Here is a 16,526-nt window from a genome sequence, read left to right as displayed (position 1 = left end):
GATATTTTACTGAGTTTAGAAAGGACTCCATTATATAACCTCTTTTAGTAGCATGTGTACAAATTAGTGAAGAAAAAAAGGTGTTGTGACAGATTTAGTTAAGAGATTACATTGAGCTCTGACCTCCTTTCTTGCACATGTTTATAAGCATTTAATAAAATGATTAAACCTTAAGGTAGAATTATTAGTTTCTGCTTCAGTGCCATTCGTGTGGTAATGGATATTTGTGTTACTTAATGTTGATTAAAATAAGTTTTTTTTAATGATGATTTGAGGTTTAAATAAATGTAAACTTTCTATCTTCCTTAGCGGAAAAAAAAAAAGAAAAAAAAAAAAAAGAATAGGGGACAGAGGAGATCTCCAACAGTGAGTCACAGTTCCACCCATCAGTCAATGCCATTTATCTTTGAAGTCAGAGTCTGTGTGGCCCAGGCGGGGCTCAGAGCTGGTATCATAGCAGACCTTCAATTCCTTGTTCTTTTGTCTTCACCTCACAATTGCCGTGGTTATAGCTATGTGCCACAGGTCTCATTCTAGGAGACCAGGAAGCTTTAAATGGCTAGAACATACGAGTGAACAAGGCCCTTGGTTTTATCCCTGGCACCACATTAAACCATGTCAACCTGGGATACATAAGATGCTGTTTCCAAATTCAGATAAAAGGTTGGATGTTGAACTAATATTGAAAAGTAGTACTGTACCTACCGAATTTTTTGATATCGTAGTAGTTTATCTTTTCTCCCGATAGAATAAGATTTCCAAATCCATTCATTTTCCTACTTGGAAACCCTTTGACTTGGCATCCTGGATATTTCTTCATTCTAAGATATCACTATAAAAATAACTGTAGTTTAAGTTAGAAAGCAACGAAGACTAGAGTGTTCTGCGAGTCTTCGTAAAGAGCACGGCGTTTGTCTTTGACTGGAGAAAGATATTGAGTAGGTGGAAGAGGAAGATGTCCAGAAGGAAAATGTTCCTGTTTTGTTAGTGGGTGACAACTTTAGTGAAGATCAATGGCTCAAGAGATTAGCACAGGATAGAGCTGCAGAGGTCACAGGTCACCAGCTGCCAGGCTGAAGGTGGATCTTCATTTAGGAAGAAGTAAATGGGGTGGGTTGAGCCCAATAGTGCCCTGGTTCAGTGCTTTGTAGGAATAGACAGGCTTGGCTGGACATGTAAGAAACAAGAGTCCAAAGTACCAGGCGGGCGTCCTCAGCTGGTAAGAGCAGATTTATGCGAACTGTTTGTTAGATTGGATATGAGTGAATAGCTGGGTAATGGAGTACGCTCCAGGTCTGCAGAAGGCTAGAGAAGGAAGTCCCCACCCAACACTCAGAGTTTTCTAAGGCCTTCATGGCCTGCAGATGGCCACTTTCTCCTCCTGCCTTCACTTTGTGTGTATCTTCTAGTCTTTTAAAAATATATAAGGACAGTAGTCAGACTAGACTACAGCCCATTCTTATTTATTCTACATTAATTACCTTAAAAAAACTGATCAAGCTTTGTAGATCTGCCTGCCTCTCTCCAAGTGCATGCTAGGATTAAGATGTGCCACCACAGCCACCCCTCAGTGGCTTTAATAACCTAAATGCAGTCCTACTTTGATGTAGTAGGCACTAGAGTTTAGCATATAAGTTAGAAGGTAAGGATGACACAGGTGAGTCCTTCCATTCCTTGGATAGAACAGGTAAAAGAACCATGCTTGTGAGTTTAGCAGTTAGAAAACTGATCATCTTGAAGAATGTCTGATTCCGGATAAGAAAAATGACTCTTTAAAGTGCTCCACTGATCCATCCTTCCACGAAATCTGCACTTAACTACTGAAAAGGAAGCATGAGAGAACCCATGAACCACATGAGTGTTTTGATGACTCTACAAGAAAATGTGGACCTAGAGGGTAAACTGAGTTATGAGAAGAATCCCAATAGCATCATTTTCTTGCACTCTGATGTATTGTTTGTACAGTCTAGTTAGGATCTGGACTGACTGGTGAGTTAGGCTTTGCCTTTGCCACAGACAGGTCCAGATTGCATCAGGCTCCTTGAGAGATAATGCCAAAAACTTTGGAACCTGTCTTGTGGTGGAAATTGTTATTTATGGTGGGCTCCTCAGCTCATGTGATATCAGGGTGATAGGTCAAAGACTGACCCACGAGACCTCAGGAAGTCTGTGCACTAAAGCAAGGTATGCTCCCCTGCTTGGCAGTCCGAGTAGACGGTCTCTCGAGTCCTCGGCCAGGTAACTGGCCCTGGGGGCAGTATCAGCTCTGCAGTCAGAGCTCTCCACACTGCCCGTGCGTCTCCTCTTCTGGCTAATTTTTTGTTACCCTTTCCCAGCAATGAAGCATAATTGACTTTGGCTTAGTTCTCTTGAGACTTTCTGAGTGAATTCTCAGTCCCTAGAGCAGTTTGAGAGCCTTGCCACTTAGTTTTGTCAGCAGTAGGGAAGTCTGTGGAATGTTCCCTCAGACTACCATTTTCCCAACTGCAGTGCCAACAAATAATTCCGGCTTACTTCATACTTTGAAGAGGGTTTAGGATTCATATTTTAGAGAGAAGTTCTTACTATCCCTGTGTTGCTGCTTTCTGGCTACTGCCTGTTAGGTGGAACATCTCAGAGTGCCCTGTGCTGATTTGCACTATGACTAGAAGAGGGACTTCCCAGCTTCAAAGAATAAAAACTGCTTAGAAGAGTCAGTTCCATGTCTCCTTAGAAGATTGACCATCACAAACTGTCATGACCCTCCGTCTGTTCGAAGCAGTGACTCTATCTTAGTCTGTCTTGGCTGGCCAGGTGACTCTGACTGCTTCCACCCTGTACACCTGTGTAGCACCTAGGAGCTTCTCTTTGAGGCTGTCTGACCATCCTGAACCTGAACTCAGCAGTCTCACTTAAGCAGCAAACACAGAAGGCTCTTCAGTCCTTTAGTTAATTTTGTTTGCTGCTAGAAGATTGATTAGGATGTACCTTGCTTGGCTGCACGAGATGAATACTTTTTAAATTGCCATTTTAAGGGCAATCTTATATTCCTAAAATGGGGCTTGCATGACGTCACCCAAAGAGGAAAGAAAGTGAGAATTATCTAAGATAGCAGATGGCTAATATCTTGATGTCAGCTCCTCCTGCCAAGACAGTCCAGGGCCAGTTAAAATACTAGCTCATGTTCTTAGCCTGCAAGCTCAGAAAACCATTTAGGCACGTTAGAATTAGTGGGGCTTCTCTTTTCCTACTTCATCTACATGGCATGCATTCCTAGAAATGCTGGTGTGACCCACCCCTGTTGTGTTCTACATGTGTGTGAGGAGGACAGGTGGTCTCACTGGGGCAAAGCCTATGATGCAGCATAAAAGAGGAAAGACCAGCTTCTCAAGTGAAGACCCTTCCACAGACCCAGAGTTCTGTTGTAAAGAGAGCTACCTCCCCAATATACTCTAACATGATCACCACTGTTCTGGTGTGAATTATAGAACTTAAAGACAATACATACTATTTAATTTTTTCTTCAAGAACTTTTTTCCATAATAGCTTTGTTTCTAGCTATGAGACATAAATCCAGCGGTCAGTGAGGTGGCTCAGCAAGTAAAGGCATTTGCTGCCAAGCTCACAACCGGAATTCAATACCTGGAAGTCTCGTCGTATTAAGAGAACTTATTCCTGCACATGTATTGTAGCGCTTACTGCCTGCAGTAGAAAGCAGCTTAAGATCATAGCTTGTGACCACTTGGTGTTAGCATCCTGTTCCTCAATATGACAGGAAGGTTTTTCTTTATCTAGCCTTCCCTGTTGTATAGCTAATTAGAATGTTACATTTACCGGTGTTACATCAGGTTGGGAGTGTAGCTCAGAAGGTAGAGTACTTGGCCAGTGTGCCTGAGGCTGTGGGTTCAATCCTCAATACTACAAAGAACAAAAGAGATTGTATGTGGTGCTTAGGGCAAGTCTAACTCAAAATACACGTTCAATAAATGTTAGATTTTATCATTGTATTAGAGTTATAAAACTATGTGCCAAAGGAATACACAAAATCTAGATGGTATTAGGGCACTCTAACAGAACAGAAAGAGAGATAACAAGAGGAGAAATAAGGACTGAAGGCCGTCCATAGCCTAACCAGGATTCCTAGCACACATGGACAAACAGTATAGCTCTCAGAGATGTGTCTCAGTGGAGCAGTGAATCCTGCAGGGCCTGTTTTCAGTCAACATCAGAACGGCCTCTCCCTGGTAGATCGGTGCTCACGTATCAGCCCGTACAAAGCAGAATGCTCCTGGGTCTGTGCGTGCAGACTGTTTTTAAAGCCAAGACTAAGCAAGTGTAAAGCACATGCCAAAGAAACATGAACTACGGTACAGTAAAGACAGTGCAGTGCTGTAGGAAGCACTTTAGGATTGGTTGACATTTCCTTCCCAGGCTGTTCTTAAAATAATAAAGAGAACAATTTCTACCTTCCATCAAAGAAGGGATGAGGTGGAAAATGGTTTGGGTCTTGAGCAGTGCTTTTGGAAGGGCTTCATTGGAGACTGAGCTTCCCAACTTGGCCTTAGCCTCATTGAATGGTGATGCAATGTAAAGAAAGCAGTGCGATTGTGAGATTGCACATGTATGCAGGTAATAGAGCCAGCTGTGTGCCGGAGTACAGGAGAAACTTCACTTTGACCCTTGAATGACGTCATCCACCTGGCTTAGATATCTAGGCTCTTAGAAAGAAGCTTGGGCTAGCCTCATAAAGTCTTAAAGGTTAGCTAGCCTGAAGGAATGATGCTGAGGTGGTTTTAGAGTGTCTGGAATGCTATGCAAAGCTTGTGCAGATACAGTGGGCTTTGTGAGTGTCACCGGCTACTCAAAGTGTTTCTTCCATGTAAAAACCCTTTGCCTTTAAAATGTCCTTGACTTTGGGGATCCGTTTCACAGTACTATTTCTTGTAGGTGTTGGTGAGGCCTGCAGGTCTGGTGACATCAGCAAGTGCTTCTCCTGTTTGCTATCATCACAGTGTAGGTCACAGACAGTTGTAAGCAACAGCGCTTAAAAGATCCTGCTTAATTGGCTGTACAGTAATTAAATAAGGTTTTGGCTGGTAAATTTATAATTCTAGTAGAAGCCTAGACCAGTGTGTCCAAATGTCTGTGTGACTTCAATTTGGAAATATTAGATTAATAGGACTAATTGTACTGCAGGTACAGAATTTACCCTGATTAATGTCTTAAGTCTCTTCTAGAAGTTTAGTCAGGTAAATTTATGTTACTTTTCCACCTAAACTTTTAATTAAAAGTGATTTCAGAACTTTGAGCCGCTCAGTGGCAACTTGCTGCTTGTCTGAGGTGCTCTGAGCTTGTGCTCTGGCAGCTTTCCAGGACTCCAGCTGCCATCCTGAGTCACCCCTCTTATCAGAGGACTGCCGCTATAGCCATTGCTGAGTATTGGCGTCTGCTGCTGACAAGTTCCCTACACTCTGTCCTTCGTGCTCACCAAAGTCTACTTAAAACCTGCGTTAGTGCTGTGTGAATGGACCTAGCCTGCCAAATGTACATGAAAAATCTTTTATCTATGATTCTCATTGATCATTTTGAAATGATCAAATGGTTTATCTCAGTCAGACACTAATTCACATTGATCAAATTCAAAATGACCCAGTTGACTTAGTTTCTACTGAACACAAATTGTATTAAAACAACATTATTTGGGCATGCTGCCTGTTCTAATGCAGGAGTGATGATGTTACAGCCGTTACATCATAGCAAGACTTATTGTGTTATAAAGCTGTCTCCTTCATAATGAAAAGTTTACACAAGAAGAAAGTGCATATTCCAGGAAAAATGGGGCTCCAGGCAAGAATTTGGACTTCTACTAATTAAATTCTACATTTGTATTGGCCCTCCACCACCTCCCACCCCCCACCCCCCACTCTTTTCTTTTTTAATTTGGGAGTCTGTGAGCAGGAAATAGAGCAGCTGCAGTGGTGACATTTAATTCCCTAAGGCCCTTGGAGCCAAGTAACATCTTGATTATTCAGTAAGAGAGAAGTTGAAGAAGCAAAATTCTAGATAAAATAAATATACCTGTGCCCTCTGCACATGCCCTTCTCGGTTACAGTTGCCAGTTTAGAAGTTCAGGGTTATCTGTGGGTTTTGTTTTTTAAACATAAGCTCACCTGTATTGACCTCTGCAGTATTTTTGTACCCTATGGAATGTGAGGAGAATTTCAATTCTTTTAAAGAAAATGTTTATGCTTAAGACTGTACTTGGAGCTGGAGAGGTTGCCGGGCCAGTAAGTATGCAATGCTTTTGCAGAGGCGACTCACAACTGTCTGCAGCTCCGAGAAACCCCATGCCTTCCTATGGCCTGCAAGAGCACCAGTACTCATACAGTGCATATGAACTCATAGGAGCAGACACACACGTGCACACAAGAAATAATATTTTCCAAAAAAAAACGTATTTTTATGTATGGCTCAGAGCAAAGGCTGAACATGGACTTGGCTGTTTAACATACTCAGTCCCAGCAAATGACTTACTGTGTCTTTGATGTTTCCTAGTTCCCAACAGTGAAATGTAAACTGTTACTGCCTCCCTGTTATTTTAGGCCCCGAAGCTGAAAGGTTTAAGATGAAGAGAAGAAAGTTCCTCTTTCTCTGTGGGAAAAGATTGTCTTAATTTGTTTCTTTAAGTCTAATATGGAAAGGGTTACCTTCAAGTGTGTTTGGATGATGCCATCAGGAATGTGAAGAGTAGACCCAGCCCCAAGCTGTCCTCTGGGTTGCTCATTTTCCTCTGAGTATCAAATTAGTTCCAAGGAAAGAGAGGCAGCTTTGAAGAGAGACACCAATATTTGAGAATATTTCTTTCTGTAATGAGCATTTGGAAATTATTATGTTTGGATGTTGGGGGCAGGAGACACTTTAGTATTTTATACTCCTTGGCCCCAGGAGTGGAGCCCTGCTAATCAGGTCTTTTAGTTCCTTGAGTTGAATCTTCACGGCTTAATCCACACATTTTTTTATGAGAATAGAAGTAAATGGCAAGATAGGTCCAACTCTTGGGACTTAAATTTCCAACTGTATTTTTTTTAAAGATTTATTTATTTATTTTTATATGATTACACTATAGCCATCCGCAGGCACACCAGAAGAAGACATTGGATCCCATTACAGACAGTTGTGAGCCACCATGTGGTTGCTGGGAACTGAACTCAGGACCTCTGGAAGAGCAGTCAGTGCTCTTAGCCACTGAGCCATCTCTCCAGCCCACAACTGTATTTTTAACCTACAGCTTTCCACTGAACTCATGGTGTCTTGTAGAAAGAGGCAGGAAGTGGTGTTACTCATTTCCATGAAAGGCAGTACAAACTGCAGCCACCTCTGGACAGCTGCATCTGTCTGGAGCACTGTGGAAACGCTCCTGTCCCTTCAGCAGAGGCAGAAGTCACAGTGTAACCAACATCAGTGATGCTGCAGCTAAGGTAGCTGTGGCCCTGTCACTTGGCAGTCACTTGCTGGTATTCCTTGGGGGTCTTCTCACCTTTACTGAATGGAATGTGCGAAGCCACTCAGGCTGCTACCCTAAGTCTGTGAACTCATATCTCTTTCCCGTGGAAAGGAACAGATTGTTCTATTTTCCCCTACAGAAACATTAGCATTGAACTTTCTTCTTCTGTAATCAATACAATCCATTAAGAATCTAGCATTCCTTACATGTTATATGAAATATTAATTGTACCCTGTTAGTTAGATAAATAGATTGAGCCACAGTGATACCTTGTTTCTGTCAGTGTGTTAAGTGAGAACTTGGTGAATTAGAGGGTATTTGTTTATTGGTCCTTGCTTATTTCGATAATTAACTATATCACTCACAGTTTTAAATAGTATAATATAGTTTAAAAGTAATTTCTAGCTACTAACTACAGTTTATTTAGTTTGTAAAGGTACCACGTTTTTTAAAAAAATCTTTAGTTTTTCTTTTGATGCTTTCAAAGATAAGGAAACAAAATTTTGCTCTCTGAGTGCCACTCAGAGAGTATTGAGGCTTGTAGGAGGGCCAATTATAGTTAATTATTGTCTGACTGACCTGCCACATTATAACATGTCCAGGACATTTCTGTAAGACAGATGTTAAATTCTGCCACCATATCAAGTTTGCAAAGTTAACCAGCGTAAGTTTTTGTGACAAAAAAAAAAAAAAAAAAGTATCAAAGAAGTTGTCTGCCCATAGAAGTGGGAAGTCTTGAGATGTCTAGGATGCTGTCCAGGTAGCTGTATTATGAAGTTTGTCTGTGTCTTATCACTGCGGAGTCTAATAAACGTCTGTTAGTTCTAACCTGCTTTTAAACAAGTAAGCTGCAGATGTAACAGCTGCCTCTTTGCTATGTGTGAGTGAAAATCATGCACAATTGAGTTGCAGATTCTTTTTTTTTTTTTTTTTTGGTTCTTTTTTTCGGAGCTGGGGACCGAACCCAGAGCCTTGCGCTTCCTAGGTAAGCACTCTACCACTGAGCTAAATCCCCAGCCCCATGCACAACAATTGAAACCTAGACTTTCAGGATGATTAGACCTAAGCAGACCCTCTTACCCATTGACTGTATAACAACCAAACCTGCCCACTGGGATGGCATCTTCCTATCGTGGCTCCTTGGCTTTTTCATAGCAAGTAAGAACAATATAACAATTGGTAAATAACTACTTTAGAGAGCAATTCAATGCTGTCTTAGTTAGGGCTTTACTGCTGTGAACAGACACGGTGACCAAGGCAGGTTTTATAAAGGATAACATACACATATTTGGGGCTGCTTGAGAGGGTCAGTCCATTGTCATCAAGATGGGAGCATGGCAGCATCTAGGCAGGCAGAGCTGAGAGTTCTACATCTTCATCTGAAGGCTACCTGTGGAAAACTCTTTCAGGCTGCTAGGGTGAAGGTCTGAAGCCCACACCCACAGTGACACACCTCCCAACCAGGCCACGCCTCCCAACAGTGCCACTCCTTGGGCTAAGCATATACAAACCATAACAGATAGATACTTTGTCCATTTAGCAAAATAATAGTAGTAGATTCACCCCCTGGGACCTGTAAATCCCCATTTCCCCAAAACCATGGGTCTTAGCCAAATTTACAGCACCAAGCATTTATTTCCTCCTGTGGATGGAACATTCCTTAAATCCCATTGAAGGGGTTAGTTATGGCCCTAGCAGTCATGCCACTATTGCAGCTGTGGGTATATCTTGTCACAGTGATCATTAGTATACTTCATCGGGCACATGGGTGGATAGGAAAGAGAGGAAGTTGATGACTTTATTCCCCACAGCAGCCTACATAGTCCCTTCCGGTACTATGAAAACTAGACATCAGTGAGGAAGGGTCTGATGTGTACCAACTTGATTTCTCCATTATGATCTCTTTAGCAATACAATATTACCATCAAGTCTGATGGGCAAATAAGAGCTCAGTGATTGGCTTAGGGGTCTCTGGAACACTCTGACCAGCTTAAAAGGAGATAACCCATACCTGGCATTGGGTTTTTGTCTGACAAACTATTGTTTCTGGAAAGAGCATTATCCTTTGTATAGGGTATTTGTATGTGTTTATGGACCTTATAGAATAGTAGATATGGCTTTTTCAGACATCCTTAGTGTTAGTTAACCTTCCTGATCACTTCTACACTACAATTCCATCCCTCTCTCTACCTAAGCCTTCCTCCCTATTACTCCCTTTCCCTACATCATAGCACGTGTGTTCCACCATTTCCACCCCCAACCAACAGTCCCTGTCTTAGAGTTTCTATTGCTGTGACAAAGCACTGTGACCAAAAGCAAGCTGGGGGGGTGGGTGTTATTCTGCTTACACTTCCACAGCAGTGTTCATTAAAGGAAGTCAGGGCAGGAACTCAAACAAGGCAGGAACCTGGAGTCCAGGAACCGATACAGAGGCCATGAAAGGGTGCTGCTTACTGGCTTGCTTCACATGCTTGATCATCCTGCTTTCTTATAGAGCCCAAGACTACTATGCCATGCACTACCCGCCATGAACTGATCCCTCCTCTACTGATCATTAATTGAGAAACTGAAGCTTCTTCCTCTCTGATGATGCTAACTTCTCTCAGTTGACACACAGATCCAGCGAGTACATTCCCTTTCTAGTTTTCTGAATTCAAGAGGTACTCCAAATTAAACACATAAATTAAATATTAAACACAAGATCTATGTATGAATAAGAACATGGCCATGCTCGTCTCTCTGGGTCTGAGTTACCTCTCAATATGATATTTTCAGTTCTACCTATTTAACTACAATTTTCAACTTTCTTTATAGCTGTTTAAAATTCCATTGTTTAAATGGTTACCATTATTAATATTTATCCCTCAGATGATGGCTATCTAGGCTCGTTCCATATACTAGCTATTGTAAACAGCGAAGTTGTAAACGTGGGGCGAGCTTGTGTCTACATAGTAGGAAATAGCCCTTGGGGTATGTATGCCCAGGACAGGGATAGTTGGGTTGTATGGCATATCTATTTCTAGTTTTCTAAGGATTTTTCACAGTGGTTGTATTGTACACGTTCCTATAAACAGTGCACAAGGCTTCGTGTTGCTATATTTTCACCAGCATCTGTTGTCTTTTGCTTTTGTTATTAATGATTTGTTCTTATTTAATGTGTTTTGTCTTCATGTATGTATGTCTATGAGGGTGTCAGATCCCCTGGAACTGGAAGAATAGCCGGTGCTCTTAACCACTGAGCCTCCTTTTGTTTTCTTAATCTTAGCCATCTGATTAGGGTAAGATGAAATCTAAAAGTCATTTTAGTTTGCATTTTTTTGGTAGATAAGGCTGGTGAGCACCTTTTTGTTTTAAAATATTTCTTCATTAATTATATTTCTTCTAAGAACTAGCTTGATTTTATAGCCTACTTCTGATATCTGTTCTTTTTTTTAGGCCATTGTAAGTGGGATCAGCTCTCTTATTTCTGTCCTTGTCTTTGGTTCCTAGAATGGCTACTGATTTGCGTGAGCTGATTATCACCTGCTACTTTCTTCGAAGTTTTTGTCAGATCTAGGTCATTTTCCTCATGGCTTGGTTTCTTTTTCTCCCCCCCCCCCCCCCCCCCAACTGGGGACCAAGCCCAGGGCCTTGCGCTTCCTAGGCAAGCGCTCTACCACTGAGCTAAATCCCCAACCCCCATGGCTTGGTTTCTAATTCTTTCAAGACACTAGTCCTCTATGAGAAGTAAACCTGGTAAGAACTTTTCCTTGTTCTGCAGGCTCCCTTCTCAGTCATAGCTCTCTTCACAATGCAGGCGGAAGCTTTAGAATTCTTGAGGTGTTGATTGTTGGTTTATACCCTGGGCAGCCAGAGCTCTGTTTAAAAGACCTTACCAGAGCTTATATCCTAAGTGTGTGCCCTACTTCTTTTTCTAGAAGTTTGAGAATTGCAGACTGACATTAGGTGTTTGATCCACTTGGAATTGATTTGGGGTTGGGTGGGAGTCTTTTTCATTTCTCTACTTGCATATATCCAGTTTTCCTTTTGTTAAAGTTCTGTCTTTCCTCTGATGTGTATTTTTGGCATCTGTCAAAATCCATATAGCTATTGTATGCACAGATATCTAGGTCTGCAGTTCCACCTGATTGATGTGTCTGTTTTTTACCAGTACAATGACAGTCCTGTAGGACAACTTGAAATCAGGAATGGTGCTACCTCCAACAGTCTTTTTGTTGTTGTTCAGAATTATTTGGGCCATCTGTTGTCTTTTGTACTTCTGTATGGATTTTTAAGGGTTTTGGTTTTGTTTTTTTCCAATTTCTGTGATGAATTACATTGTAATTTTGATGGGGATGACTTTGAATCTTTAGACTACTGTGGAAGGTAAGGTGGCCATCTTCATATTTATCCTACCAGTCCACGCGCTTGGATGTTCTTCCATTTGCTGGTGTCTTGGGTTATTTTCTACAGAGGTTTAGTTTCTGTCCTATAGGCCTTTCAGCTCCTTAGTGGGGTGTATTCAAAGGCATGTGTGTGCTGGCTTGTTTCTTCAGGCATTGCGCGTAGGCTCGCTCTCTTATCTCTGCCCTGTCTCTGGGACTAGGAGGGCTACTGACTTGGACGTGTTGGTTTTGTCACCTGCCAGTGTCTGTCAGCTCTAGGAGTTTCCTGATAGAGTCTTTGGGTGTCTTGTCACCTTCAAATAGGGACAATGACTTCTTCCTCTTAAGGGGGATTTGAAACTAGTACTGGTAAATGAAACATTCATACTGTGAGCAGCACCGATGCATTTTCATATAATAATTCCAGCAGCAGCAGTTGGTTCGTTTTCCTTACTGAGTCCTGGCAGAATGCTGGAAGCTTGTAAGAGCTCGAATCTTGGCCCTTCCCTACTTGTTGACAGAAAAGCACACATGCTCCCATGCTACAGGACCGCCAAGCATCCCCAGCCATCCTCCTCTTGCTCACATGGCTGCCTCAAGTTACTTACTTCATATGTGTTCTTTTTCCTTGGCCTGAGGTTAGACTCATTCCGTGTGAGTGTCCCTGTACTGGTAATCAGCGGCGTCCCCTGGAAACTGATAGATGTGCTCATTAAGGCGAGATTTCGCTCTTGGCTCTGATTCACAAGTCACCTCAGCTAGTGTTTGTGGATGAAGCTGGCAAAGAATTCTATGTGGTGATGTATCTGGCTTTCTCCTCTGTCAAGCACTGAAACCCCAGTTTTCTATGCTCCTTGTGTGTGGTGGGAATCTTACCAGCACAAGGACGTCAGCTATTTGCTAATTACAGTGTTTATACAAGAAAGACCAGGGGCTGCTGCTGTGTGTTGGAATGTTTCCCCTCATTTTCTTCTCTTGTGCTTCTATAACTATACAAATGCTTACTTGTGAGGCAGATCTCCGCATTCAGACTCTGAAGACCACCAGCCTGCTACTAGCATGGATCTCAGCAAAGCTGCTGGGTGAAACATGCATTCAGCGAGGTTTGTGACTGGGAGTTTGAAGTTAGCCTACACCTGTTCTTTCTCTGCTTTCAGGATGAAAAATGAATTGCCAGTTACTGTCGACATGTTCAGACATGTTCATATGGCAGAAGCCTGCTCAGCCTACTCTCTGCTGAGCCCCCAGCTAGGGACCCATCAGGTCTGGGGAAGGGGTGTGCTGGCAAGGAGGAAAGAGGAAAAGGGATCGCTCTCTGAGCCCATCCCCTTTCCCTTGCTTGTGCAAGCTGTGGGCAGGAGGTCAGTACCTCTCACCTTTGCTTCCCCAGCAGAGGTCTTGAGCCAGATGAAGCAGTCAAAGCTGGGTACCAGCACATGGGTGCAGTCTCATTACTCTGCAAGCTGCAGGCCCAGATGCTGCTGTTTTCTGCAGTGGGCCTTGCTGATTCACATTCCTAACACCTCCCTTACAGCTCATTTGGTGCTGCCTGTCCGTCATTCACAGCTCTTCTCTTTGGGGAGTGGGTGTTTCCCCAACACAAAAGATGCTAAATAAAGGAGAATTTGAGAGGTGGCGCTTCAGTATGTCCCTCAACCATCCTGGTTAGCTGATAAAAAGCACAGACCAAGGGCTCTGTTGCTACTTTGGAAGTCTGAATTTGATGGTGGGGATTGCTGGTTTGGGTTATTTTTGAAGCTATAAGTTTGAGATACTGGGTTTTTGCCAGAAGACCAATTTCATCTGTGCTGTATCTTGGGAGTTCTTGTCTATTAGTGAATTCTGACACCTGTCCCCATTGGCTGATCTTCCCTAGTAAAGAGCTCTATAATGTAGATCTCTTGTTTAAAGGTATTCATAAGGCAGCTTTGCTTGGGGGAAAGAATCCTCACCAAGAGTCTCTTTGAGGTGCTAATTTATTTGCATGAAAGTCTGAGAGTTAAGTTCCAGTCTCCAACCCCCAGAGGTCTTAGATATTTGCTCAAGAACAATTTCGATTACAGTACCTTATGCATGCCAAATGGTTTTATATATTAGAATATAAGAAGTGATTTTAAAAGCTTTACTATTAGCATGAAGGTGCAAGCCAAACACTAAAGGAGAAGAGCTATCTGGAAGTTACTAAACACTAAAGGAGAAGAGCTGTCTGGAAGTTACTAAACACTAAAGGAGAAGAGCTATCTGGAAGTTACTAAACACTAAAGGAAAAGGGCTATCTGGAAGTTACTAAACACTAAAGGAGAAGAGCTGTCTGGAAGTTACTAAACACTAAAGGAGAAGAGCTATCTGGAAGTTACTAAACACTAAAGGAGAAGGGCTATCTGGAAGTTACTAAACACTAAAGGAGAAGAGCTGTCTGGAAGTTACTAAACACTAAAGGAGAAGAGCTATCTGGAAGTTACTAAACACTAAAGGAGAAGAGCTATCTGGAAGTTACTAAACACTAAAGGAGAAGAGCTATCTGGAAGTTACTAAACACTAAAGGAGAAGAGCTATCTGGAAGTTACTAAACACTAAAGGAGAAGGGCTATCTGGAAGTTACTAAACACTAAAGGAGAAGGGCTATCTGGAAGTTACTAAACACTAAAGGAGAAGGGCTATCTGGAAGTTACTAAACACTAAAGGAGAAGGGCTATCTGGAAGTTACTAAACACTAAAGGAGAAGGGCTATCTGGAAGTTACTAAACACTAAAGGAGAAGGGCTATCTGGAAGTTACTAAACACTAAAGGAGAAGGGCTATCTGGAAGTTACTAAACACTAAAGGAGAAGGGCTATCTGGAAGTTACTAAACACTAAAGGAGAAGGGCTATCTGGAAGTTACTAAACACTAAAGGAGAAGGGCTATCTGGAAGTACTGCCATAGGCTGTTCCATCTCACTTTGAGATGTTCTGAAGCAAACCGGGAGAAGAACTGCTTTACATGAAGAAATCAAATGCTAAAAACAGCGGAGATCCGATGACACAAGGGACTGTAAAGGAACACTGGGTTTAGACTTTGAAGAAGTTTAAGTTTGTATTTTTCAAAGACAGAGTTGATAGGATATGTAAGTACAACCAAAATTTCTACCTACTGGGGAGTGTCTTTATCTACTACCTATTCCTGGCACCACGTGATTCACTGCATAAGAATCATGCAGTTTTGATTGCTTATTGTTGCTAGAATTTACTGTCTCATATGTAGAGCATTTATGTATTGTATGTATTTGTTATAATAATTCCGGTCGCCATCCCACTTAATCCAAACCTTTACCCCTACATGCCACACATCCACAGCCACAACTACAATCACAAAAATTGACAGAACCAGTATTTCTTTATGTCTTGTGCTGGGCCATATGAGTAGGATGCCCCTCTTAGTGCTGGAGCTTTGGTCTAGTTAGTGTATGTAAAAGGAAACTTCCCTCAACTGAAGATACAGATAGAATTCTATTAATATAAAGTCATTGTAATTTATTACATAATAGCTATTGTATTCCTATATTCTAATTATATAAGTGCATATGACACAATTGTCATATTTTCTAAGTTCAAGGCCTTATGTGACTGGAACAGGATATAGTTTGAATCAAAGTCTGGAAAAAGGAGTTCAGGAAAGATTTGGTTCGTAAGATGCTGTTTGAGACATTGGACCTGTGGAGAAGGGGCCGGCTCCTTGCCTATTAAAAATGGAGTATATTAACCTGTTTACATGCTCGGCTACCATCATTCTGAATGACACCCAAAGAATTCATGAACCAAATTCTATGTGACATAAGGAGAATATGATGGGAGCAAATTCATAGTGCGTCTTCAGATCTGATGTATCTGGATAACCACTTATTTATGTGTATAGCTTTGAATATAACCAAATGTATTAAATGACTTAACATTGTAGATTAGTTTCTGTTCCTGTATGAAAATACTAGATTTTTTCTTTTTAGAAAAAAATGGAAACTTTAAGTTGAGTGCACTAAGAGGGCACACAGGTAGGCGGGGAGAATGCCTTCTGCAGGTTTAGTCAGAGTTCCATAGAGAGCAAGGTGGTGAGAGGCTTCCTGTGTTCAGATGATGAAGTTTCTTTGTTTAGCTCTCTGGTATACAGTTTGTACTGGGGAAGGAGCAGCCAGCCCTGGTCTGCAGCAGGATCATGGGGTAGGTGTTAGGCTATTTGCAGCTTGTTACCATTCCAGGCTGTTCTTGTCTCCGTCATGACTTTCAGGGCATTCTGGGGCAAACCAAACCAACATATGTCTCAGTAGCCCTCAAGATGATGGGTAAACACAGTTGCTGCCAAGACCCAGAATCTGAGTTAGATCCCCAGTCCCACATAGTGGGTGAAGAGCAAGGACTCATGCCTTGCATGTTGTCCTCTGACTACCACACCAGCACCATGGCACTGTAGATGAGTACACACAAGCCATGAGAGGCAACTCAGATGCTAGCATCTGTTGCTCTTGCAGAAGACTCAGGCTCAGGACCATTAATAACTTTAGTACCAAGGGATCTGATACCCTCTTCTGACCTCTGTAGGCACCGGGCACACACTTAGTGCACATACATGCAGGCAGGCAGAACACATAGCCCAAACTGGAAAGACAGACAGTTCCACCTCATTCCTTGCACAGAGTGAGCAGAGACC

The 16,526-nt window shown here is 42.1% G+C and overlaps 1 protein-coding gene across 4 annotated transcripts in view; it reads left to right on the top strand.

Moving 5' to 3' along the window:
• The window catches only part of Chchd3 (coiled-coil-helix-coiled-coil-helix domain containing 3), a 256,512-nt gene that overhangs the window by 204,671 nt on the left and 35,315 nt on the right, over positions 1-16,526 (top strand). The window lies entirely within an intron of this gene.

Source organism: Rattus norvegicus, chromosome 4 (genome assembly GCF_036323735.1).
Source record: "Rattus norvegicus strain BN/NHsdMcwi chromosome 4, GRCr8, whole genome shotgun sequence".
Taxonomy (NCBI): Eukaryota; Metazoa; Chordata; class Mammalia; order Rodentia; family Muridae; genus Rattus; species Rattus norvegicus.
This window is presented reverse-complemented; position numbering and strand designations above follow the sequence as displayed.